This window comes from Dasypus novemcinctus, chromosome 31, assembly GCF_030445035.2.
Source record: "Dasypus novemcinctus isolate mDasNov1 chromosome 31, mDasNov1.1.hap2, whole genome shotgun sequence".
Classification (NCBI taxonomy): domain Eukaryota; kingdom Metazoa; phylum Chordata; class Mammalia; order Cingulata; family Dasypodidae; genus Dasypus; species Dasypus novemcinctus.
The window spans coordinates 26241004-26268328 of NC_080703.1; the positions used below are offsets into that span (position 1 = coordinate 26241004).

The 27325-nt window shown below is 43.4% G+C and overlaps 1 pseudogene; it reads right to left on the reverse strand.

The window, feature by feature from the left end:
• Positions 1 to 607: 607 nt before the first annotated feature.
• Positions 608 to 26110, reverse strand: LOC131277002 (vesicle-associated membrane protein-associated protein B/C-like; annotated as a pseudogene).
• Between the last annotated feature and the right edge of the window lie 1215 nt (positions 26111 to 27325).

The window sequence follows — 27325 nt, forward strand, 5'->3', positions numbered from 1 at the left end:
CAATTACAACTCAATGGGTTACTTGAAGAGTCTCTCACGATCCATCTCCACCCACCCATGACTGGTTCCCGTCTCTTCTACCACTCTGTGGCCTGACTCCCTCTTCATGAGTCCAATAGGGTCAACCTGAGAAGGGGCAGGCCAGACTTGGGAACAAGTGTGGACAGTGGTTGAAGGATGGTGAAAAATAGTAGGTCATCTTCTGAAGATCAGCTACTCTTCTCCATTGACAAGGTCACCTAGACTTGACCGTTGCTGCTAGATTTTCCCTCCCTGTAATAGTTGTTATTTATTTACACAGAAAAAACACATCCTGATTGCTGTTCCCAACATTCAATTGAGTCACACCTTCCACAGGGACGTAGTGCCCAGCAGAGGAACCCACAGTGCTCCAGGAGCAATGCCAGCGTCCCCCACTGGCCGTAGGTAGCACAGCATTAATTGAAATTTTGTGACAATAAGAAAACATGAGATGCAATACCTTAAATAAGTTAAATAGGCACTAAACACCTCTGAAGAACAGTTCAATTTCACTACATGAACCAACTGTAATTTAGCTTGGTCCCTTTAGAGAACAAAGCATTGACTTTTTTCCCAATATGTTGGGTCAATTAGTCAACATATGCCTCTCATTCACGATGAGCACATCTGATGCAGCCACAGTGCAATTCTTTTCAGCTTCTGACTCTTGTTCATCTGTCCCAAGAAACTGATCACATGAACAGTACTGAAGACATGGAAAAGAAGCCTTGGGAGTGAGCGGGGGATTCCTATAAGGAGGTGAAAGAGCCTCCCTGCTGTGTGGGGCTCCGGTTCCCAAGGGCCAGCACCTATAGGCGAGAAAGAGTATCTTGTTTTAGGAGAAGTAGTCCAGCAACATGTCCCAAAGCCTACCAATGCTTACAATGACATTGACAATATGCCAGTGTGGTATTATTCCCAGTTTCCCTCATCATTTAATAAAGATCATTTTCCCTTCCCCAGTCATTTATGAGACATTTAAAACTTTCTAAAAGATTAACATACTTGTGTGTGTGTTTGTGTATGCACAGGAGGAGTAATTTAAGGCAAGACCCATGAGATGTCATCATACATTAATTTCTTTTACATGTGGTTATGATAAATGTAAATCCTGTGACATGGCAGATTCATCAGTCCAACTTACCATCCTTTGCATGTGGGCTCTGCAAGGCGATTTTCCCAATGATTAGACCAACGATAAAGAACAAGACCACTAGAGTGAGCAGTTGGGTGCTGACGCCTTCCTCCTTCCCAGCTTGGCTCTCCACTGTCTTCCTCATCCCAAGTCCTTCTTCTCCCTTGGATTGTTTGTCCTCCTCTGAACTTCACCTCGCAGCCTCTTTCATTCTTCCATCCCTTCTCAACTTCGGTGTCATCCAAAGAAGGGCGCAGAGATTTAGACCTTGGTGTTTCTGTCTGTGATGCAGATGTGGCTATAATTTTATTTATTTCTTCATCACTTGATTTATCATTTTCTGCAGGAATTCAAACACACATCTAGGTTTTGACTCCACAAGGTCTTTGGGTTTGCCTCTCTCCATTCTGCTTTCATAGCAGAAGTGTTAGCTGGAGCGAATGTAGACCAAACCGTAAACTCGTGCTTACTTTTCTCATTGGGATCAGGACTACAGATACATTAGTGGGTGTCCCTGCATCAGTGATCCCACTACTGGGAATAATTTATTTATTCTTCCCCTCCCACTCCTCTGCCCCCACCCTGTTGTTTTTTGCTCTCTGTGTCCATTTGCTGTGTGATCTTCTGTATCTGTTTCTCTTTCTGTCTTATAGTCTCATTTTCCTCCTCTAGGATTCACCGGGATTCGATCCTGGGGACCTCTGATGTGGAGAGAGGTTCCCTGCCAATTGCATCACCTCAGGTCCTGGTCTCTGGTGCACCTCACCTTGACGATCTCCTTTCATCTCTCTTTTGTTGTGTCATCATCTTGCTGTGTGACTCACTTGCACAGACACTTGGCTCTCCACGTGGGCACTTGGGTGGGCAACGGCTCGCCTTGTGGGCACCCACATGGGCACTCGGCTCGCCATGCGGGCACTCGGCTCACTGTGCAGGCACTGGCTGGCCACGCAGGCACACTTTCTCTTCTTCTTTTTCACCAGGAGGTCCCAGGGATGAACCCAGATCCTTCCATATGGTAGGAGGAGGTCTTATCACTTGAGCCACATCTGCTTCCCCGAAAGGGCCTTTTAATGAGCCTTTGGTCCTCTTGGAGTTGGTCTAGAAGTCACAGAAGGGAAGCATTGCAAAGGTTCACAGGTGTAGTTTGGATCTGAGCTCGTGCTACAGCTCGAGGCTCAGGACCTGCTCCACCTTAGCCATGTTCCTCGGTGGTGGGGCACTTTTGGCAGGGAGGGCCACTGAACCCCATTTAAATTATATATATATATAGCTATGAAAGGCTTGTTGGGTAGTGGGCAGGTGTTGCCCAAGGGGTGAGCATGGGGTAGGCAGATGGTCTACACCAGGGGTTCTTTTATCTCTCTCTCTCTCTCTCTCTCTCTCCCCTTCTGTTGTTGTCAGCGGCAGGGGAATCTGTGTTTCTTTTTGTTGCATCATCTTGTTGTGTCAGCTCTCCGTGTGTGCGGGCACTCCTTGCGCATCAGCACTGCGCATGGGCCAGCTCCACACCGGTCAAGGAGGCCCAGGGTTTGAACCGTGGACCTCCCATGTGGTAGATGGACGCCCTAACCACTGGGCCAAGTCCGCCGCCGGCACGGTTTCTTAACCAGGGGTCCATGGACCTCCAAGGGGTCAGCCAGGGGGTCCATGAGCTTGAATTGAAAATTAAAAAAAAAAAACACGATTTTTGTGGGGACATGTTGGTGCTGGTGTGATATGTTTATTAAATAATACACAGTATAGTGTGGACTCGGTATGGTTTTTATTTTTAAGGTACCGTGCTCTGAGAGCAGTGGATAAACGGCCTGCAGAAAAGTTGGCAAGGATGATGAAGAGGGTTTTAGGATGCCATGCAAGACTCAAATTTCTGAATGCTTGCTGAAAATGACCAATTTAAACAGATATAGAACAGTGATGGGTTATTGAAATTATGGGAAAGTTGTAAAACGTAATTTTGAATAATCTTAAAATTTAATTTAAGGACATGCGAAGTTGAGCATCATAAAACTATCTGCCACACACTCTGAGAATGGGTCCGTGTTTTTCACCTGACTGGCAAAGAGGTCCATGGAACAAAAAAAATTGAGAACCCCGATATAAAGTGCCTGGTTCATCGTGGCCTAAAAACGACATGCACCGCTTTGGCTCATATTGCAAGGCTCCCTCTAGAAGCAAGGGGTTCTGGGAAATGTAGTCCCTGTCTGGGCAGCCATTTCTAGTGACAATTATTCATGGAAATGAATACGACATTTTTTCTCAGTTCATTCTTTTTATTTGCCTAATTTGTGTAGGCTGGATAGCTATTTTTGAAAAACATTTTATGAAAGTGTGGTATACATTCAGAAAAGTGCATCTATCACAAAGGTACAGCCCAATGCATTTTCACAAGCCTAATACACCTGTGTGATGAGCATTCAGATCAAAAAATAGAAAATAACCAGTACCCAGAAACCCCTTTGAGGAAGATGCTTTTTTTTAGGTATTTGGTCTGTGGATTGAACCTGGGACCTCATATTTGGGAAGCCGGTGCTCAACCAACTGAGCCACATTGTCTCCCCTGAGTTGGTTTGTTTTCATTTGTTTGCTTGATTTTGTTGTTGTTGTTGTTTTTGTTTTTTTTTAGGAGGCACTGGGAACTGAACGGACGACCTCTCATGTGGGAAACAGGTGCTCAACTGCTTGAGCCACATCTGCTCCCCAAGGATACTTTTTTTTTAATCAATTATTTTTATTTGTAAAGAAGCTTTAGATTACACAAATATTACATGAAAAATATAAGGGGTTTCCATATGCCCCACTCCCTCCCCCTCCCCCTTCCACACCTTCCCACATCAGCAACATCCCTCACTAGTGTAGTACATTTGTTACAATTGATGAACACATATTGAAGCATTGCTACTAACAATGGATTACAGTTTACATTATAGTTTACACTCTGCCCTGCACAATTTTGTAGATTATGTCAAAATATACAATGGCCTGTACCGTCACTGTAATGTCATGCAAGATAACTCCAGTGTTCCAAAAATGCCCCCCTATTACACCTATTCTTCCCTCTCTCATCCCTCAGAACCTCTGTGGCCACTGCCTTTATATCAATGATAAGAGTTCTTCCATTGCTAGAATAATAATAAGTCCATAGAAGAATAATAATAAGTCTACTTTAGTCCATTGCTCATTCCCCAATCTTGAGGATTTTGGGATGGCGATACCCACCCTGCTTCTAATTGAGAGGGAGCTTGGATCCCATGGGGCAGATGGATGGGCTATCTTGTTTGCAGTTGCAGATGCTCTGTTCCTTGGGACAGGCATTGTCCATCATCAACTCCTTGTTAGTTGTCCTGGGTATGTCCAATGAACTGGAGAGTAGGTATTGCAATGCTGCTGAAATTCAGGGCTCAACTGGCACATGGAAGGATCAAAGATTTGTCTCCGGGACATATATTTATCAAGTATGGTGCTAATTATATGTTCAAATAAAAGGGGCAGAAGAGCCATATGTAGAGAAACCCTAAATTAATCTAACTGTTACACTGGGGAGCATAAATTCCAAAGTAAAGCCCACTGATAAGGTGCCAAATTCCTGAGCTGTCTGCTCTGCTTATAGCTTCTGGATGTCTCTAGAAGCCTCAGGAGACCTGCTATTTGAGGCACTATTACTGTGGCAGTCAATTGAGATCCTGCTGAGACTTCCATAAATGTAAGCTCTGGAACAACCTCCCGACTCGATTTGAAATCTCTTAGCCATAAAAACTCATTTGTATTTACCTTTTCCTCTTTTGGGTCAAGGTCTTTTTCCAGATGCATTGCTAGTTGGCATTTGGTAATAATCCCTTGGTGCCAGGGAGGCTCATCACTGGAAGTCATGTCCCGTGCTGGGGGGAAGATAGTTTGTTTATATCCTGAGTTGCAGCATTTGAGCAACAAGGAGGCTTTCAGGAGGTAACTCTTAGGCAGTACTAGGCTAAGTTTCAATTTCACAAGAAAAGTTTCATAAGTATAATCATCAATAGCAAGGGCCTGGTGTAATGGTCTGTCTTCCTTTTCTAGGCACTGCCCTTGTACTTGGGGGATTCTGGCTGTCCTATTAGAGAACGTAGCTGGACTCCCCAGGACAGAATTCAATACTCTTTCGATTATTGTGTGGATCTCCCCCCACCAAGACAATGTCTCGTGAACACCTGAACCTACTCATATGCCTTAGAGGTATGCCCCAGGTGCACCCCTCCCCATGCAACCCTCAGATATGTTGTTTGGTGTTGCCTCAGTAGATAACCCATAGTGTCTGCCAGTCACTAGCAACAGAAACTTTACCTTTTCAATTGATCTACATTGCTTATAAAGTGCCATATTGGGCACTAACACTGTTCGCTTGTTAAGCACTCACATATAACTCCACGTGCGACTGGCCACAGATCAGGGCACTGTTGGATCCTGATTAGTTGATTTTTTTTTTTTTATCTGCTGCGTATTCACAAGGGTCAGGTTATGGGAACCATTCTTGTAGATAAACAGTGCTGTGAATATTTTGCAGAGTCCATGAGAATGGTTTTGTTTCAAGTTACGACCGATGACATTCACTTACATGGATCCTGTAAATGAAATGGTCAAGGCAAAATGTTTCTCCTTAAAATATAGCTGAAATTGTGGGTACATTTGTACTGTAGAGTTTATATAGATGTGAATGAGGCAGATAAATACACAGGAGCTGGTAAAGTGTTCACACACCAGCATTAGTCTGGGGAAGTGTTTATTATGGCTTTGTTGTGTAAGGTCGAGTTTTAACAAGATACTCTCAGACACAAAGTGCTGGGTGGGCACCATCTTTGCTTATAGTGGAGTGGCCTTTGAACCATTTTGAACAAGTATGTGCTCGACACTATGTTAGGTGCTGTTAAAACTGCTGAGATGCAGACACAGAGTAATGTTTATGAGTATTGGCTTTGGCATCGGAGAGATCTGGGTTGAATAATTGAGTTTGCCAGCTTTTTGCAACAATTATTTGGACAAATGACCTAACCTCTTTGTCTTAGCCTCCTCTCCTCAGATTGCTGATATCTGTCATTGCCTATGAAATTGAGCATATTAAATATTCAATTAAATGCTATTATAGCCCAGACATGGGCTAGGGTCACGTGAGACACTTCCTCTTGAAAGTTGGATACATTATCCTGGATCCTATATAATAGCTTGTGGGCAGTCTGGAGCGCCTTCTTATGACATCCGCTCATCCTCCCATACATTCCATCCTGTGCATGTTGCCCTTTGCAGACTATCCTATGAATTTCCCCTCCAAAGCTTTTGTGTGGTAGACTGTGCTGAAGGTTTGGGAGACAGAGACACTTTCATTGTGCTAGCAGAAATTACTAAACATTGAATATTAGGCATCCTTCTCTTAGAGCTTTGCCCATTTTGGCACCCTGGGCTCCAGCTGCTACAAAATTTGCTAGGCAAGGCCCCCTGCATGGTTGAGCAGTTTGTGCACTGCACAAAGACATCTGGCCAAGGTTGGTGAGTGAGGCAATACGCATGTGCAAGGCGCTAAACTCCGCAGACCCGGTGCGAACTGTCGGCCAATCCCCTCCTTGGACGTCTGCCACCCACTAGACCAGCCTATCATCTATGTACATGTTCCCTTCCCCCTCTATATATCCCCGTGTTTTACCCCCAATAAATGAGGCTTGATCAGAAAAAAAAAAAAAAAAAAAAAATGTAGCCTGTGATCTGCTCGTCAGCTGTGGGTCCTTGCAAAGGGCTGTGTCTACCCAGAGGTAGTGCTTTCCTCTGATTTATCCACCCAGGTGGGCACTTTTATCTAAGGCACACAAAAGCCATGTTGTTTGGTTATTTTACTTTATTTTATCTTATTCTCCTTTCTGTGCCATAAAACAAATTCCTTTTCTAGATTTCATATGCCCTTAGCGGAAACCTTTGGGGTCACACATTTGTTTTCTGAATTCAGAAATTTTCACAATGAAGAAAGGTACACATACCCTGCATTATGTAACAACTCCAGCAGGGTTTGGGAAGGCACCCTGTAATTAAACACATTAATATTTTCCTGGCAAAAAGCATGAATATTCACACTATGTGGGATGAATAAAGACTATAAATAGTCAGGTCTTGCCACCAAGTGAGTTCAAGTCAGGTTAGGTTTTGCTTCCACTGAGTTTTGAAAAATCTTTGAATGTTCAAAGTCTTTTGGGTTTCTGAATAAGGGATTAAAGATCCTTGTTTTCTCATGTAGAACCAGTAGGGTCTCTCCAGGTATTCTGTACAAACTCAGCTCTGGGTCTCCCTCTACTTATCCAAAACTGGTGGGGGAGATTGGAAATGATCTGTTGTCAAAGTCTGACTGGCTGGATTGCGTTCCTGGACCAGTGACCAGTGGTTCCCAAACTTTGCTGCTCATTTCAATCATCTGAGCTTAAAAAAATGATGGCGCCCAGGTCCCACCTTAGACCAATCAAATCAGAACGCCTCAGTGTGGGAGCCACTTTTTAAGGATCTGTTGGGGATTTCTATGTGAAGCACTGGGAATTAGTGGGGGAATCATTTGGAGGGGTGCTGGAATATGTCTCCTAATCACAGGCGGAGCTCGGCTGAGGCTGCGATGAGAAAAACCAGCTCTCGCCTCTGTCCCGCTGTCTTGAGCTAAGAGAGGGACCACTGCCAGCCTTCTGCCTTGGGCCAGGATAAGAAAGGTGGTCTAGGACTGTCCAAAATCAGACGCTGATGGTCAAGGGGGAGCCACCAGGAGAGCAACCTGAACTTCCCTGCCTCTTCCTGCACCATGAGAGTTGGCCAACTGGGACCTAACTTCCCTCCTGCATTTCCTCTGACCTCCAGCCTATTCAGAGTCAATTTAGCTTCTGACCGTTGAGGCTCATCTCTTATCTTCTTCTCTGGCAGCTCACTTTGGCCTGGAAGATGGAGTTGGACCTCCCCATTTTACTCTTGCCACCACCTAACCTCAGGATTTATATCATCCTCTTTTTACTTTGGGTTCCTTATGATACTCATCTGATCTGAGGTCTCCACTCCAGCATTGCTTGCAGGCTAGAATTCCAGGTGGCCTCTTGAAAGTGAGAAAGCTGGCAGTGTACGAGTAGTCAACACCATCCAGGTTGCTGAAAACCTGACTTGTCAGTCGGGGTGAGGGAACCCCAAAGTATATGGTTCAAGGAGGAAGTGAATGATATAGTCTGTATTATTGCTCATCAAATATCCACTCGCCTCCCCTTCACTTCCCTGCCCTACTGATATTGGACTTGGCCATGTGACTTTCTTAGGTCAGTGAAACGTTATCACACATGTTGTGACCAGAGGTCTTAAGTGTGCTTGTGATGGTGGGCATGCTCTCTTATGCTCCAGCGATCCACATTAAAAAACATGCCCAGGTATGGGCTGCCTCTCTAGCCTGGGTCCACAGCTTGGAGTCAAGCCAGCTGACCCTCACCTACAGTGAATTATTCCAGTGGACTCAGGGAGCTTTGAGGGAGAAAAATCCATGCTTGTATTTTAGCTACTGAGTTTTGGGGTGCTTTGTTTTTCAGCACCATTGTATTAGACAGCCAAACGGGTACTGCTGCAAAATACCAGAAATTGGTTGTTTTACACAAAGGGTATTTATTTGGGGTAGGAGCTTACAGATTCCAAGCCATAAAGCACAAGTTACTTCCCTCACCAAAGTCTAGTTTCACGTGTTGGAGCAAGATGGCGGCCGACGTCTGTGAGGGCTGAGGCTTCCTGGGTTCCTCCCTTCCAGAATCTTGCTTTCTCTGGGTTCAAGTTTCCTTTCTTCCTGGGGCTTGCTTCTGTTTCCTCCATGAGCTTACTTCCCAGGGCTCCATCTTAAGACTTCAGCATCAAACCCCAACGTCAAAACTCCAACATTAAGAACTCTTAACTCTGTCCTTTGCCATGCCTTTTATGTTTTTCATGCCACGCCCTACTGGCACAAGAGGTTTATGTAACTACTTGATCAAGTAAACCTCTGAATCCATTATAATCTCATATGCCCAGAGGAAAAGGTCAGTTTACAAACATAATCCAATATTTCTTTTTGGAATTCATCAATAAAATCAGACTGCCACAACAATTGTGGTAACAGCTGACTGATACAAGGAGAATTAGGGGAGAATTTAAAGGCCATTCCTAGCTCATCATGGAAGTCTCTTTACAGTTTGATCTTAGGGGCAATCCTAGGATGTAACTAGCCTGGAACTGGCAGGTAGAGGCAGGTAAGCCACATCAAATTGCTGGGAGGAAGGTTAGCTCAAGATGGGGTGTGAAGTGTGGCGGAGAAAACTAATTCTGATGGTTTCACATTCAGAAATGGTTTTAAATGACAGTGAAAATGGGTAAGCAATTCAGCACTCCATTTCATAAAAGAGTTAAGCATCCTGCACCAAACTGTAGCAATCTTCCAAGTTGTACCAGAAATCAATCAAAATCAGTCACTTTTCCTTTAGAAATACTCCTAAATCCCTGCACACTTCAGACTGTCCCTCAGCTTTTCTGCTGTTGTTTTAGCATGTTAGAGAGTGACCTGAGGAGTGGTTGTGTCTTTTATACTTGGCTGTATGATGAAGCAAGTCTGACCTTGGCCTTGAGGCACACAAACAATAAATTAAAAAAAAAAAGATGTATACTGAAAAGAACTTAATGGACAATCCACTCCAGCTCTTTTTTTTTTTTTTTTCTCTCTTTTTATAAAGGAATATGTCTTAGCCTTAGCCTTTTGGAAAATAAATGTGCTACTGTTTAATTCATCATTAAAACAGTAAATAAGCGGTAATTAGTGGTAAGATGGAGTTTTTCCTAATTAAATTCCACTCCGTTGTGTAGTGTGATGAAGCATAATTTGGACTGCATAAGATGAAGATGTCAGTGAATAAAAGGATTCTGAAGTCAGGGAAACATTGGGCTAAATAATGTTTAGCAGCGGTCTTTGATGCAGGACTTATCAGAGCCTTTGCTAAACCAGTGAACAGTTTAGGTCTCAAAGAATAAAGCATTTCCCAAATTAAGTGAAAAAAAAAACGTGGTGGATTGAGTTGTGTTCCCCAGATGAGACATGTTCTCGGTCCGCATTCCTGTGGGGGTGATCCCAGCGTGAATGGGATCTTCTGAAGGTGTTATTTTAAAGAGTGGCCCAACTGAACGAGGATGGGTCTTATACTTAGTTATTGGAGTCCTTGATAAGCAGAAGAAATTCAGACAGAGTTAGAGAAAGCCACGGGGAGGAGCTGGGAGCCAGGAGTCAGCAGGAGCCCCGGGGAGCAAGGATGGCCCAGTGATGGGAAGGTCGAGGAACCCCAAGGACTGCCTGCCAGGCAGAGCATTCCCAGCCCTGGGAGGAAGCAAGCCTGCCGCCTCTCGAACCACGGGCCCATCAATGCCCGTGTCTAAGCCAAGATCAACTGGTGGTATTTGTCATCGTGGCCTAGGAAACTGAGACCCCCCCCCCCCAAATAAAGAGGCTTTTTTCAGGATCAGAATGTCTTGGGACTGGTGCTCTAGAAAGTGCTCTATTAGGTAAACCCTGGTGCTTGTCATAATCTCTTCTGCGATTTTTAGATGTTCGTCCTGAAGCAGGGACAGTGACAGGTGCCCCCCTTGGCACGGAAATCCGAGTCGGACAGCCCGGATTGTTGACCTGGGGGACCCCCGATCAAGGGCCATGCACCTGTCTCTCCTCTCTCCTTCCTGGGACTACTCCTTAGGCTGCGTAGAGCATGTATGGCAAGCTCGTTAATGTCTAGATATTTATAAATATGTAAATATTTCATCATTGCTGCCTTCCTCTGTACAAGGCAGGCTCCCTTGCGAAGGCATTTGTTCTGACAGAACTCAAATCTGCTGGCATCCCCACATCTGTCACTGTCTTTCTCCTGGAATTTAATTGGCAAGGGTGGCCCATGGGATCTTATTTATTAGCATTCCACAAGGGAATCTTCTCCAAGGGCTCATGTTCCTAATGTCTGCTTTTTTCCCCCCTGTGGTTGACAAGAGGGGCTTCTAAGCTCAAGTCCTTCCCACAGGGCTTGCCATGCTCCCACCTCTTACCCAAGCAGTGTATTAGGTTTCTGGACAGTTTTTTTTTTTAAATTTATATCTTTTCCCCCACCCCTTTGTCTGCTCTCTGTGTCCATTCACTGTGTGTTCTTCTGTGTCCACTTGTATTCTTGTTGGTGGCACTGGGAATCTGTGTCTCTTTTTGTTGCGCCATTTGCTGTGTCAGCTCTCCGTGTGTGTGGCGCCATTCCTGGGCAGGCTGCACCTTTTTCGCATGGGGTGGCTCTCCTTACGGGGCATACTCCTCGTGTGTGGAGCTCCCCTATGCGGGGGACACCCCGGCGTGGCATGGCACTCCTTGCGCACATTAACATTGCATGTGGGCCAGCTCCACATGGGTCAAGGAGGCCTGACCCTGGACATCCAGGTTTGAACCCTGGACATCCCATGTGGTAGGTGAACGCTCTGTCCATTGAGCCAAATCTGCTTCCCTCTGGATGGTTCTTGATATAGTGCAACAGAGGCTGCGTGCTTTTAGTTTAGTCCCCCCACGCCAATGTCCCTTTCACCGCTAGAATATTGATCTTTCTTCTATTCTAAGGTAGGACTGCTTGTTGGGGCTGGGACAGAGGGCTTCATGGTAGGGGAGATAAAGAAAAAAATTGCTGGGAAAATATTTCCCAAGAAAAAGGGGATTTTTTCAAGGTAAAGAAACTTTTCTTTTTGTCTTCACATCTTTCTTCCAAACTCATGTGGAGTCAGAGCCGGTAATTCCAGTTACTTAGCACTTTTTAATTTATGTCAGGACCAAGGAGCTTAGAAATGAGAATTTCCAGGAAGCTGTGCAAGAAAATAATTAAGCAACTTCACTAGCCTATAAAAGAGAGTGCTCTGAAGAACACCTCTGTTAGATGACGGTCTTTTATTATGGGCTAGCATTTTTCATGATTAGAGGTCACGGGCACCAGAAGTAGCTTTGTGGTGACGCAAATCCAATTTCCACACCACATTTCGCATTTAATTTTCTTTGCTTTTAAAACTCCTGGTAATTATATGAAATTTGGTATTTTGGAGCTTTAGTTGTATTACAATCCCCCCGTTGAATCCCATTATTGGAAAGGAATTATCCAATGGCCTGAAAGCATACAAGACTACCACTCTTACCCACAAACAACTACCTTTCCTATGTTAATATTCCTTGAAATAAATGGGTCTTAGAGCAGCTTTTGCTCTTTTCATCTATGCAAGAGACCCATTTTTTCTGCTTGTCACCATGTTTAATTGCAGCAGGTAGCTTCCCTACCACAATTCTGAAAAGCCATTGAACTTAACTTTGAGTTGCATTGTCCTCATTTTTCCATTTATTAGCAAGCATATTGGCTCTGCTCGAGTCATGTAATTATCTTTGTGTCTGCCAGATTAGGGCATATGGTGTATTATTTTGGGAAGGCAGATAATGCTCCCATTTGGAGCAGTACCCAGGCAGTCTGAACATGCCTTAGAAAAGATTTCTGTATAAATTAATTTTCCCTCTCAACTGTGTAATGACAGTATATTAATTTTTTGCTCTTTGAGGCATGCAGACTCAACTCGAAGAGGATTTTGTAATGGTCTCCCCTGATACCAATGTCTCAGCAATTTGAATATCTTAGCCTGGAGATTTTTTATTTTTTATTTTAAGAAAGTGATCTAGTGTACCTCTTAGAGAAAGGTCACGAAATCAATAGCCTTGGGCCTAAAGAGAATTATCAGATGCTTGAACCCACTTTCAGAACATCAGGTGTTTTTTTTCTGAGAGGGAGAGAACGTCCATCACAGGTAAAGAATCAAATCATCTGTCGGTAGCTCCTGCTGGATCTCTCCCACGGAGATGAAGTGGAGTCAGGCAGCTAAATCCCTGCCTCGCACTTTGGACACTCAGTGCTATGAGCTAGAGACTCATCAGGCTGAAAAAGTAGTCATGGGCATTTTTAAAAACATACAAACAAACAAAAATGATTTTTAAAAACAACCTGTTCATTTTAGTAAGATGTGCTTACCATACATCTTAAAAGAAGATGATAGGGAAGCGGATTTGGCTCAGTGGATAGAGCATCCACCTACCACATGGGAGGTCCAGGGTTCAAACCCCGGGCCTCCTGACCCATGTGATGAGCTGGCTCACGCGCAGTGCTGATGTGTGCAAGGAGCGCCGTGCCACACAGGGGTGTCCCTGCATGGGGAGCCCCACATGCAAGGAGCGCGCCCTGTAAGGAGAGCCGTCCAGCGCAAAAAAAGTGCAGCCTGCCCAGGAGGGGTGCCGCACACATGGAGAGCTGATGCAGCAAGGTGACGCAAGAAAAAGAGACACAGATTCCCAGTGCTGCTGACAAGAATATAAGTGGACCCAGAAGAACACATAGCAAATGGACACAGAGAGCAGACAACTGGGGGGCGGGGGGAGAAATAAATAAAATAAATAAATCTTAAAAAAAAAAAGATGATAAAATGATATGCCTAAAGTAGCCAGCAAAGTTGACCTACTTTTGTGGGTTTTTACATTTTTGAAATTATTTTTCGAAGGCATTTGTCTCTCAGCTTAAGGAGCCCTTGGTTCATGTAGAGCAGAAGACCTTTGAAAGATACCCAACCATCACACTCTGGGATTCCTGATTTCCACCATCACATTGGTCTTTCCTCCTGAGGGTCATGGAAGAGGAGCACGTGGAGCCGTCGTTCTCAAACTGAGTGAGCACCAGAATCACCCAGAAGGCTTGTTCAGACAGATCACTGGGCTCCAGTCCCTTCTGATTCTGTTGGTAGGAGCCTCGAGAATTTGCACTTCTGCTAAGATTCACAGGAAATGCTGGAGTTGCTGGTCTGGGGACTACCCTTTGAGGATGTTGGTGTAGGCAGAGGCTAAGCATGCAGGCTTTGAAGATGAATTGGCTGTCTTCAGGTACAGGCAGTCATCCCTTTGCAAGATACTGTGTTAATGGAATTGTGTGAATGTAGGAACTGTGTCCTCACTTTGTCTGATATGCCTGAATTTCTCTTAACAGGGTGTGGTTTAAATAGACGACAGCTTGTATTGGCTTTTCTGCTAACTAGCTTGGTGACCTTTAACCAACCTGTGCTTCAATTTCTTCATCTGAAAATGGGAATATATTAACACCTGCCTAAAGTGTTGCTGTGAGACGATACCTGTAAAGGGACTGGCACGTAGTGAACACATGAATAGTTATCCTTATTATCAGAGAAATACACTTCAGATTATAAAGTTTTAGAGCTCGAGGGGACCTTAGAGATGATGCAGTCTATCTCTTCACCCCACTCCCAATTTTAGGAAAGGAAACGAAGTCACAGAGAAGTGGAATAATCTGTCTAAAGTTCTATGAAAAGTTAAATGGCAGAACTGGAGCCAGAACACTTGTCTCTTGGCTCCTAATTCAGGAGCCAACATCACGCTGATTCCTCTGCTTTTACTGCTAAGTCCACAAACGATTATGCAGGTTATATATTAAGGATGCTTTGATCTTGTTTGGCTAACTTTAAGATGGGAGAGAACTCTGAAATATAGGAACGAGGTTGCAATAAGAACTTAATTTGGCTTGTCTGGCTCAAAAACAAGCGCCTTGCACTCAATCCATCACGTCACCTCACAGGAACCTCAGGATAAATGTGTTTGGTAATGAGGCGCTGCAATCCACTCTTGGGTATGGCCATTCCAAAGACTGTCCCCGAAGTCCCCTTAGAAATAGTAATTGTAATTTATTTTTTCACTGGTGGTTGAGCACATGTGCAAAGTCACTGATCACAACGGAAAATAGAAAACAACTGATTCCTCTTTCAAGTCATAGGAAATGGAACCTTGAAAATCGTTCCTGAGTTTGCTGTTGGGTTGTCACCGTCTTCTCCAGCTACTCATATCAGTGTCTAGGGAAACCCTTGATGTGAACCCTCATTCTTGCAACAAATATTTAGTAAGCACCTACTATGTGCCTGATATTGTTGGGCAATGAAAGAACTTTGGGCTTTTCCCTCTATGTATTCCTGGGCTTGATTTATTTCACCCATGGTTCCTGGTTCCATCTGCTTTTCTTCTTATTTGGTTCTCTAGGGACAACTTAGTATAGGCAAGGGTTTCCTGGTATATGGTATGTGCTCAATAAATAATTGATAAAAGAATGAATGAAAGATGGAAAACAACTGCAACACTCTCAATTCTCATCCCTGGCCTAGGCTCAGGTCTCAACTTCCTGATTTTAGAACCTTAGAAAGGGGTTTGACTTTATTCATAATCTCCACCACAACTTCCTCACCTCATACACTCCAAAAAAAAAAAAGAAAAAAATTGGCTTCAGTTCATTTTGGATGATCCTAATGGCTGCTCTGAGCATTTAATAACGACTGGGTCTATTTGCCAGTAGGTCTTTTTTCCACATATAGTTTGTAACATATATTTATCCATTATGAAGCCTGCACAAAATTTTAGGTCCAGCCAAGGGACTGAACTTGCAATCTTCAGCCTTCCTGAAAATGAATCTGCGTTGGACATTATAGGCAACCACTATGCACAGCTTTTTTGTTCAAAAATTAATGTCACATGAGGGGCCTAAGGACAGCTATGTGGGGACATCAGAAGGCTTTGGGGTATGTGAATAGGAGCTGAGGCAGGTGACTGTATAGATTTGTGAGTCGTTGGAGTGTGGGTTGAAGCCACTGGCTATGGATGACACCTGAGCAGCGAGTGACTCCTTAAAAAGAACAGAAGATTGTCTGTAGTTAGGGTAATTTATTGCATATTTCTTGGCAGAGATATTTCTGAAATAACTCTTCGGTTGTACCTTGATTGTGTTTGCTTTTTTAAAAATAAACTTCCTGTTTTAGAATAGTCTTAGAAAGGTTAGAAAGAGAGTAGAGATAGTTTCCACATACCTCCACCCTGTGCCCCTAATGTTAACATCTTTCAATACTGTGGTACTTTTGTCACTACTAAGAAATCCGCACAGGTACACGTGCGGTTAACTGAACTCCATGCTTTCCTTGGATTTCATTGGTTTTTCTCTAAAGTCCTTTTCCTATTTCAGGGTCCATTCCAGGTGGTCATTTTACACTTAGGTGTCATGGCTCCTTAGCCTCCCTTGGTGTGTGACAATGCCTTAGAGTTGGCTCGTTTTCAATGACCTTGACAGATCTGGGGTGCATTGGTCAGGTGTTTTGTAGAAAGTTCCTCCATCTGAGCTCATCTGATGGCTTTCTCTTAGTTTGACTGGGGTTGCGGGTTTTGGAGAGGAAGGCTCCAGAGGTCAAGTGCCATCCTCATCACCTTATTTCAAAGGCAGGCACTGACATGCTTTCTCACTGTTGATGTTGACCTTGACCACCTGGTTTAGGTAGTCTTTTTCAGATTTCTCCACTGTAATGTTACTCTTTACCTTCTCTTTCATATGCTACTCTTTGCATGGGTGTCATTATAAGAGGCCATACTGAAGGGATGGGGAGTTATGCTCACCTTCTTGAGGGAAAAGTATCTATACAAATTATTTTGAATTCTTCTGCATGGGAGATTTTTCTCTTCACATCCATTTATTTATTATTCAACCATTTATTTAAACCAGTAGGATAATTATTTTACACTGTGGCTTATAACTCAATTCTACATAATTAGTTTTTTTCTCAAGTTGGTCTATTTTTGGCCATTGGAAACTTTTCCAGGTAGACTCCTGTGTCACTTTGATATACCTCCATTTTTGTTGTTGTTATTGTCCTTATTTTTGGCACTACAAGGTGCTTCAGGCTCATCTTGTATATCACCTGCCTCAGTCCTAGAAACAGCTTTTTCTCCAAGGAACCCTGGTTTCCTTTATTGGGAAATTGTATTAAAAATTATGGTCTTGGGGCTGGGTGACTTGCCTGTACCTTTCCTAGAACCTAAGCTAGTGAACAATGAGTTGATCATCTGAGGAATTAACTAACAGACCCTGGAGCCATTCTAATATTTGACAAGCTAAACAAAAAGAGCATTAGAATGTGCAAGGAGAAGCTTCCCTTTCAGAGAAATCTTTTGGGATACTTTGGTGGGGGCATAGCTGCTTGTTCTGTATAACAGGAAAAATCGTTTATTAAAGCAATATTTCTTTAAGGAGCGATGCTATATTTAAAAAAAAAAAAGTTCAAGGCTTCAAAATCTTGACTACAATTGTCACGATGATCCACCTCATTCTAACTATTAATATCTCTTCATACCAGTACCAGGTGGGCATCTTTATTTTGGGACTAGAAGCCAATTACAGAAGAGTAGTTAAAGAATGATGAAAAACCCTGAAATGAAAAGTGTATATACAGGATAGAGGGTCATGAAACGCCTATTGCCTGCTTCTTAGGAAGGCTACCATGGCAATTTGTAGTGCCCACTACTGCCTCTCCTGGGCCCATGTGTCTCTGCTAAGCTGACCACAACTGCTTGGACTTGGACTCTAGACAAAGACTCCTGAGTCAATTACCCTGCCTTTACATGTCCCCTGTGTGTTTCCCTATAATAATTCCCATTACCCAAGGTTACAGTTTTCATACCAATGGAATCTAAGGTGAGCTGGAATATCGATTTAATTTTTTTAAAAATTGGAGGGAAACTAATATGTAAGCCAATGCATTTTAATATTAAAGCTAACAGACATGTGCAATACTTAAATGAATTTTAAAGATTTTGACTTAAAACAACACACATTATTATCTTACAGATCTGGAGCACAGAAGTCCTAAATGGGTCTCACTGGACTAAAGTCAAGGTGTAAGTAGGATTGCATTCTTTTCCAGAGCCTCTGAGGAGACTGTTTTCTTGCCTTTTCCAGCTTCTAGAGGTGGCCTCCATTCCTTGGCTCACAGCCCCTTTCCATCTTCAGAGTCAACAATGCTGGGTCAAGTCTTTCTCCTTTTGCATAGAAAGATAAATAAATAAAAAGATAAATATTGAGATATTCACAGTAACTCACTCTAGCTGTGAATAAGTATGAAGGGTCTTATTGGGGTTATGGAAATGTTCTCGAACTGGATTATAGCAATGGCTGTACAACTCAATAAGTCTACAAAAAAATCATCGAGTTATCAACTTAGTTGAATTTTGTCTATGAAATTTACATCTCAAAAAAGTTGTTTGCAAAAATAAAAAGAAGGTGAGGAAGAGAGTTTACAAAAAGTTCTTAGAGTTGATGTGTTTTCAAAAGTTCACTTTAAGTATACCCACTTTCTGCTTAAGAGGTTTACTTTCCTCCTGTGTAATCTGCAAAATGCCTGGCCCTAAATTACTCCCTACCCAAAAAATGACTTTTTTTCTGGTGGAGCTTAGGCTCTTCTGGAGTCTCTGTTCCGAGCTAAGCCCTTTGTCCTGTTAGTTCTTGGCTATGGCATAGGGTGAAGTTTTTCACCTCTTCCATCTTTTCTTAGGAAGAATAATTTCCAGGAAGGATTTTGAGCTGAAAGTGGAATTTCCGCTATGTAGAAAGTCCTGGAAGCATGATTATCCTGTTAAACAACATTGAACATCTGCTGAAGTCAACCCCTACCCCTCCAACTGTAACAGCTTAGAGGATATTCTTGTTTAATAATTCAATTTTTAAGACTGCTTCTCAGGTAAACACACTTTTTAGAGGGGTCAATTCTTTTGTCTTGGTTGAATTGTTCTACCAAGCTATATTTTGTATATGTCTCTAAGGCACGTATATGGGAACTTGAACTTGATGTTTTATTTATTTGATTTGAATCTCTGTTTTCTGGTGAACAGACATATTTTTGATTTTTTGTCCCAAACTGGTTTAGTATTTAAAACTCTGAGTGGGTCATGATTTCCTTAGAGACTCTCTTGAAATGAGTACCATCGCAACAAGAATAATTTTTTATCTGACAGCATTTGTTGAGGGAGAATGGGTCATGAAAGCCAAATACTTTTCTTATTTCCTCCTCAGAGATTTTTTTTTATCATTTCTATGGAAGTTTTATATATGTATACTTAAAAATTTCCAGTAGTACCAAAACACTTGAGATTCAAAGAATTGTGGCTATCTACTTCACCCTTTTTCATTCCCTAACTTGAGTCCCCAGAAACAACTATTTTCAGTCCTTTTTAGATATATAATATATTGAATAATATATTATATTGTTATTTCTTAACACTATTCATTGATTTCCTGCTTGGTAGTTGAGGATTTCTCTGCCTTATACCTCCCTCTACAATTCTTCTCCCTCCACTTCCTCTGTCTGCCATCCACCCAATGTATCACAATTTTTATTTAAATGAAGAATTGGTGTTTACATTGGTTCAATTTATAGATACCATTCACTGCTAAGATAGGCAGTACGTTATACTTGCATTTTTAAGTCAGTTTTTGTTTTTCTTAGAGTTAATAGTTGCCTCTGTTTTTACTTTTTATCAGTTTTCTACTTGTACTTGATTGATGGTTAGAAGTCTAGATTAAGAATAATAATATTCAGAAATTTAAGGCATTGATCCAATCTATTTTAACATCTAGTGTTGCCTTTCTTGTTCTAAATATTTGTATGTGACGTATTTTCTCTCTCTGAAAGCTTTTAGAATCTTAGTTTTATCCCAGACATTATGATTCTTCATGATAACATGCCTTGGATTGAGTCTCTTACTCTTCATTTTATTTGACACTTAGAGAGTTAGAGATTCATGTTTTCAGTTATCTTCTTAACTGTTATTTTGATAATTTTTCCTTCATTCTTTCTTTCTAGAATTCATATTAATCAAATATTGGACTTTCTGGATTGATCATCTAATTTCTCTCCTATTTACTATGCCTTTGGAAAACTGTCCTACTTTCTGGGCAATTTCCTTAAATTTATCATTTATCCTATTCATCAAAATTTTCATTTCAATTGCATTTTAATGATAGCTCCTTATTGTTTTTGGATTGATACTTTTTACTAGCATCTTATTCTATTTCACAAGTGGTCATATCTTCCCAGTGTTCTAATGATACGTACTATAGATTTTTCAAAGGTTTCTTCTTCATTTGTTGTCTGTTTCCTTTAGTTCCTCCTTTCCTGTTTGGTGTTTTTCATGGCAGAAATTTCCTCTCGTAATTGGCGATCTATTTATACTTGAGAGTTAACCACTAGAAAACAGACTGAAAGCTCTGTGCACATGTGTTTGGGGGTTTGTCCTCTGCTGGGGTTCATTTTGGGATGATAAGGTCATGAGGGAGGTATTTTTGTTGGGGCACTCAACCTGTCTCTAAAGGCATTATTTCTGTGCTCTTCCCCTCCTCCAGAGAAGAACCTCCAGCCTCCAGACTCAACGGGATGAAAGGACAATCACATATGGACTGGTTCTAATGGATGGAAAGTAATGGGTCAACCTGGAAGCAGCTCAAAATGTGGGTGCTGGGAAGTGAGATGGTAAAAGACAGGTGAACATGATTAAATGCTCAAAGTCCCATCGAATCCTAAATAGAGGTTCTTTGACATAGAGTTCTTTAATCAAGATATAAAAAATTCTGCTGAAGTGAACATGTACCTTTGTTATTAGGAAGGAGGATAGCATTTGAAGTACAATTGTGGAAGCAGTGAAATACATCCATGAAGCAGTTGAAAGTCTATTATTCCCACAATGGACTTGAATACAAAGACTTTGACATTTTTTTTGACATCTATGATTTCTAAATCTATATGATAGATTCCCTGGTTTTTGTTAAGAATATTCCAAGTTCTCCCCAGGGGGAAGAGTAATTCTTAAGGACATCTTGATGTATAATTGGGAATGTAGTTATATTTCTCTTTGAAGGTTTTGAGGATAATCTTCTAGCTTGCCAACCGACCTTATTATAATGATATTACATTCAATTAAATTGGTGGCGCTTTTATGATTTCACATGAGCATTGTGAAAGCAATAGATGAGAAGATATTCCATTAGATTGGTGTAATGATTGAAATGCCTGATTAAGTGAAAAAACAAAACAAATGACCCACACATTTATTGAGTGCCTACTGTATGCCAGGCACTGTTTCAAGAAGTTTAAATGCATTACCATTATTTAAAACTTTGGTTTAACCCCATAAGGTAGTTACTAAGATATGTAGTTACTGGATAGGTGAGGAAAACTGAGATGATACCAAGGAGTAAGTGGTGGAACCATGTTATGGAAGTAGGTGTTAAGTCTGGACTCTGCCCGACCCTCTCAGACTTGATAGTCCTGTATGTATATATATGTATATGTGTCTTGCTGTCTCTCTCCAGGGTTTCAGTGTGCCTTTGCTCCCAGCAGTTACCACCTGCAGCTCTTTTTAGAAGACTGCACTCAGTTTACTGGAGCCCGCTTTTCCTGGGGTGATCTTACTGTCAGGTGTGAGGATATGAAAGTTCACTTTTTAAAATCCCAAGGTGGGGTCACTTGGGCTTGTAATTTGCATGGAGAATTTCCCCACGGGGTTAGACAGATGCACCTAATCTGTGGAATTCTGCCTGAGATTGCTCCCTTCCTTAGCTTTTTTTTTTTTTAAAGATTTATTTATTTATTTATTTCCCCTTCCCCTGCCCCACCCCGGTTGTCTTGTTCTCTGTGTCCATTTGTTGCGTCTTCTTTGTACACTTCTGTTGTTGTCAGCAGCACGGGAATCTGTGTTTCTTTTTGTTGCATCATCTTGTTGTGTCAGCTCTCCATGTGTGCAGCACCATTCCTGGGCAGGCTGCACTTTCTTTCACGCTGGGCAGCTCTCCTTATGGGGCACACTCCTTGTGCGTGGGGCTCCCCTAAGCGGGGACACCCCTGCATGGCACGGCACTCCTTGCACGCATCAGCACTGCGCATGGGCCAGCTCCACATGGGTCAAGGAGGCCGGGGGTTTGAACCGCGGACTTCCCGTGTGGTAGACAGACGCCCTAACCACTGGGCCAAGTCCGCCGCCATTCCTTAGCTTCTTAAGCTTCTCTGTCTTGCTTTGCCCACTCCCTTACTGGTTTCTTCCGGGCGCACTTCGTACATTACTTGCACATGAACTCTTGTCTGTGAGTCTGCTTCTAGGTTACTTGGCCTAAGATGTAATAATTTTTTTCTCACTAACTTCTGAGACCCCAAATACCCAGCTGCTATACAAGGGGGCTGGGGTGGAATAGATGAACAGATGTAAGGGAGACAAACGCAAAGCCGAATATCCTAACTTTGACTCATGACAACCATGCTACACATATACTTATTATTGATACATTTTACCCTGATTTTTAATGCCCCACATGACATGGATATGGCCAATTTATTGCTCCCACTTCATCTCCCCAGTCCTCACTGATTTTTCTTCAGGCATATGACCTTATTTCTCTTCCTTGAACACACCAAGCTCATTACTGCTCTTTGGGTCTTTGAACTTACAGTTCCCTTTCTCATTATTTAGGTCTCAGTTCAAACGACACTACCGCAGGAAAAAAATCCCACTTCACCAACCTGGCTAAAGTAACATCCAACTCTTGTTTCATTTTAAAAATCATCTTATTTTGTTTTATTTTCTTTCTAGCATTTATTGACACACCAAATTATCCCGTTCACTTGTTTATGTGCTCATTCTTTCTTCCACTCCATTAAAATGTTAATCCCATGAGATCAGGGCCCTGGTCCACGATGATCATGCTTCCCTTCCCAGTGTCCAGGACAGTGCCTCTCTCATAAGTGCTCAATACATAGGTGCAGGGAAGTGGACTTGGTCCAGTGGTTAGGGCGTCCGTCTACCACATGGGAGGTCCAGGGTTCAAACCCAGGGCCACCTTGACCTGTGTGCAGCTGGCCCATGTGCAGTGCTGATGCGCGTAAGGAGCGTCCTGCCACGCAGGGGTGTCCCCGCGTAGGGGAGCCCCACACACAAGGAGTGCGCCCCATAAGGAGAGCCGCCCAGCATGAAAGAAAGTGCAGCCTGCCCAGGAATGGTGCCACACAGACGGAGAGCTGACACAAAATGACGCAACAAAAAAGAGACACAGATTCCCGTGCCTCTGGCAACAACAGAAGTGGACAAAGAAAAGGACACAGCAAATGGACACAGAGAACAGACAACCGGGGTGGGGGGGAGGGTGGAGGGGAAGGGGAGAGAAATTAAAAAAAAAATTTGCTGAAAAAAAAAATACGTAGGTGCAGTGTGGTGAATATACCGCCTCCACTGAAACCGCAAATTAAGATCCCCTTCCTTCCATGCCCACTGTGCCTCTCTTTTCCATTATGTGGCTTGTCAAGAACATGGGATTACTAGGGGTGAAAGTAGAAGTCTGTGATCTATCTGAAGCACATGGCCAGGGGTGTGACATGTTACAGGAAATAGACAACCCAGATGGCCATCTGGCATGTTAATGATTGGCATTCAAAGCAAATCTACAGTGGCCTTTTTGAGGCTTGGTTCTATAACTTTGGACTTAAAACTTTTCTGCTAGGGAAAGCAGTTGTGGCTCAACTGATAGAGCATCTGCCTACCAAATGGAGGGTCCAATTCGATACCCAGGGCCTCCTGACACATGTGATGAGCTGGCCCACGCACAGTGCTGCCGCAAGTAAGGAGTGCCGTGGAACACGGGACACCCTGCATAGGGGTGTCCCCCATAGAGGTGCCCCATGCACAAGGAGTGTGCCCCACAAGGAGAGCCACCCCGCGCAAAGCTCAGCCCGCCCAGGAGTGGCACCACACACATGGAGAGCTGACACAACAAGATGATGCAACAAAAAGAGACAGTTCCTCAGTGCTGCATGACAAGAATGCAAGCGGGCACAGAAGAATACGTAGTGAATGGACACAGAGAGCAGACAACAGGGGGAAGGGGAGAGAAATAAATAAAATAAATCTTAAAAAAACAAGAAACAAAAAAAGCTCTTCTGCTGGCCTGGAAACTTCTTTCCCCTCTCCCAAAGATACTTCGTATTCACTCCATTCCTCTGTGGAACAGAGAAACTTACTAGACCTACCTCTGGCCCCAAGATGGGCTTAAGTAGATTTTCATATATTGTCAAGCAGATATTTTGGTTTGAAAACCACAAGCCTCTACCTGGGCACTTAAACCTTCTACATATGGGCTGACTGGCTCACTGGCACTTTTGTTCATACTTTTTAAAATTTAATTTAATTAATTTATTTATTTCTCTCCCCTTTCCTCCCATCCCCCTGCCCCAGTTGTCTGTTCTCTGTGTCTATTTGCTGCGTCTTCTTTGTCTGCTTCTGTTGTTGTCAGCGGCATGAGAATCTGTGTTTCTTTGTGTTGCGTCATCTTGTTGTGTCAGCTCTCCGTGTGTGCAGCGCCATTCCTGGGCAGGCTGCACTTTCTTTCGCGCTGGGTGGCTCTCCTTACAGGGTGCACTCCTTGTGCGTGGGGCTCCCCTACGCTAGGGACACCCCTGCATGGCAGGGCACTCCTTGCGCGCATCAGCACTGCGCGTGGGCCAGCTGCACATGGGTCCAGGAGGCCCGGGGTTTGAACCGTGGACCTCCCATGTGGTAGACGGACGCCCTAACCACTGGGCCAAGTCCGCTTCCCTGTTCATACTTTTCAAGAGTATTATGGCAGTTGCATCAGGAGTGCCCTACTGAGGCACTGCTCATATGGAACTATATGGGGGAAATTGCAGGGTCAAAAATGGCACCGCTCCCTGTTCCTGTGGGTGCCTGTCTTACTCTGTGCATCTGCTTTTATCAGATCCAGCAAGACGGTGGAGACTCAGCCTGAGGCACGTCTCACTGACGAGTCCAATCAAAAACATCTCTCACCCACAGGAATGGATTAGTTCAAAAAAAACATAATCTTTTTCTTTTTGGGATGCATAAAAGAACTTCAAACTGTCACACCTGCTATATCCTTACTGGTTTTCCATTTATTCAATAAATTGTATTGAGAGTGATGTCTTGCCATATTTGACTGTAATTCCAGATGTGTACTTCTCCTTGCAGTGTTATGAGTTTTTGTTACATGTATTTTGAAGGTCTGTTATTAGAAGAATAGTTGTTTAGAATTCTTATATACATTGATTAATGGATACATTTATCATTTCAAAATGATGATCATTATCCTGCAAATATTTTTTCTATGAAATACTGTTTGCCTGATGTTAAAAAAAAAATTGGTCATGAAACCCCCGCTCCATTAGTGTATTTCTAAATGAGAAATAGAAAGCCGATAACAATTCTTGGCTCAACCTGTAAAATAATGTGTATGCATGTTTCAGGCATTGTACAACAATATCTACTCACCTTCCTTCTGCTTATTAATGTCATTGTTTCACTGCCAGTGTGTTTATGTCTGGAGATCCTTTCTTCTGGAGACTTTAGGGAGATTAGCACGAAGTCTGGTAGCCACGGGTCAAATATGGTGGAGAACATTCTAGAGAATGGGCCAAGTTATAAGACCTTGCCTGCAAATAGAGAGGAAGGAAAGAGGAAGTCAAGTAATAAACACAGGTAAGCCATTCAAGTTATCAAGCCAACATCGGGACCACAAGGAAACAGAACTTGTTGTTACGCTACATGGGAACATGATGGGAGAAAGCCACTGGCCCATGTCAAGTTAGAGAAAACAGTGATATCCTCTGATAGACAGTCTTCTTGGCCTTCTAAATTCCTTTTACTGGTTTGTGAGCTGGAATGGGATGAAGCAGAAGGAGAAGAGAGGATGTGGCATCTGTGGCCACGATGTAGTTGGAATATGAATGGACATTGGACAGGGTGGGGGGGAAGGGGAAGTGCCCTGGCTATAAATTCAGGTGAGAGCTCAGTGGAGCCTCAGACAAGGGAAGTTTACCTTCTATGGTCTGAGAGCCTCCCTGGACATACTTAGCAGCACGCTCCCTTTGATTAGCAGGGCTGTACAAGGGCAAGGTTGCTTTGAGCTCTGTGGCGTTCTTTGCCTCGTATTTGCTCCTACCCTCCTCCTCCAGGCCTACAGAAGTGCACCTGATGGCCCCGCCCATGGTCGTGGGGGCCACGTGCCTCGTCCTGGCCCATGAGTTGAGAAGATAAGGTCTATGTACCATTTCTGAGTTGGAGTAGTTAACTGCTGGCGCGAGACTTCCCGGAGCGCCCTGTTTCCTCTGCCCCTGGCAAGTGATGACATTGGAATTGGTGTTTTCTCCGGCAGCCTGGATCCTGGAGTAAGCAAGCCTGGGGCCTGGGGAGCAGGGCTCTCCTCTAACCGCGATGCACAGGGAATGTGTGTGGGAGACACAGCTTTGTCGTAATTGGTTACTAAGCTTTGGAATAAGCTAAGACAATTTGGGGGATTGGTTTTTACCACAAGGCTTCTTACTCATGCTTTCTTAAGAGGGATGATGCCACACTAAGAGAGCAAAACTTGGATTGGTGAAAAAATAAACTATGTACATACAGCCCATAAACATATATATGTGTGTGTGTGTGTGTGCATGGTCTTTTTTTCCACTCCCCCTCCCAGCTGTTTTTGCTGTGTCCATTCGCTGTGTAATCTTCTATATCTATTTCTCTTTTTTGTCTTCTCTTCTTGTTTTATCTCCTCTAGGAATCACCAGGATTTGATCCTGGGGACCTTTGATGCGGAGAGAGGTTCCCTGTCAATTGTACCACCTCAGTTCCTGGTCTCTGCCATGCTTCACTTTGACTTTCCCCTTCATCTCTCTTTTGTTGCATCATCATCTTGCTGCGTGACTCACTTGCGTGGGGACTGGCTCGCCATGCAGGCCCTCAGCTCACCACATGGACACTGGCTTGCTGCATGGGCACTTGGCTTGCCACACCGGTACTGGCTGGCCATGCAGTCACTCACGTGGGCACTCGGCTTACCACATGGGCACTGGTACATGCACTTGGCTCACCATGCGGGCACTCAGCTCGATGTGTGTGAACTCAGCTCGCCATGTGGGCACTTGGTGTGCCACACGGGCACTGGCTCGCCATGCAGGCACACTTTCTCTTCTTCTCTTTCACCAGGAGGCCCCACAGATAGAACCCAGGTCCTCTCATATGGCAGGCAGAGGCCCTATTCCCTGAGCCACATCCACTTCCCTAGATGTGATCTTCAAATTTCCTGGGAGGGAGAAGCAGATGTGGCTCAACTGATAGGGCATCTGCCAACCATATGGGAGGTTCAGGTTCAAGTCCAGGGCCTCCTGGCCCGTGTGGAGCTGGCCCACATGCAGTGCTGATGCGCGCAA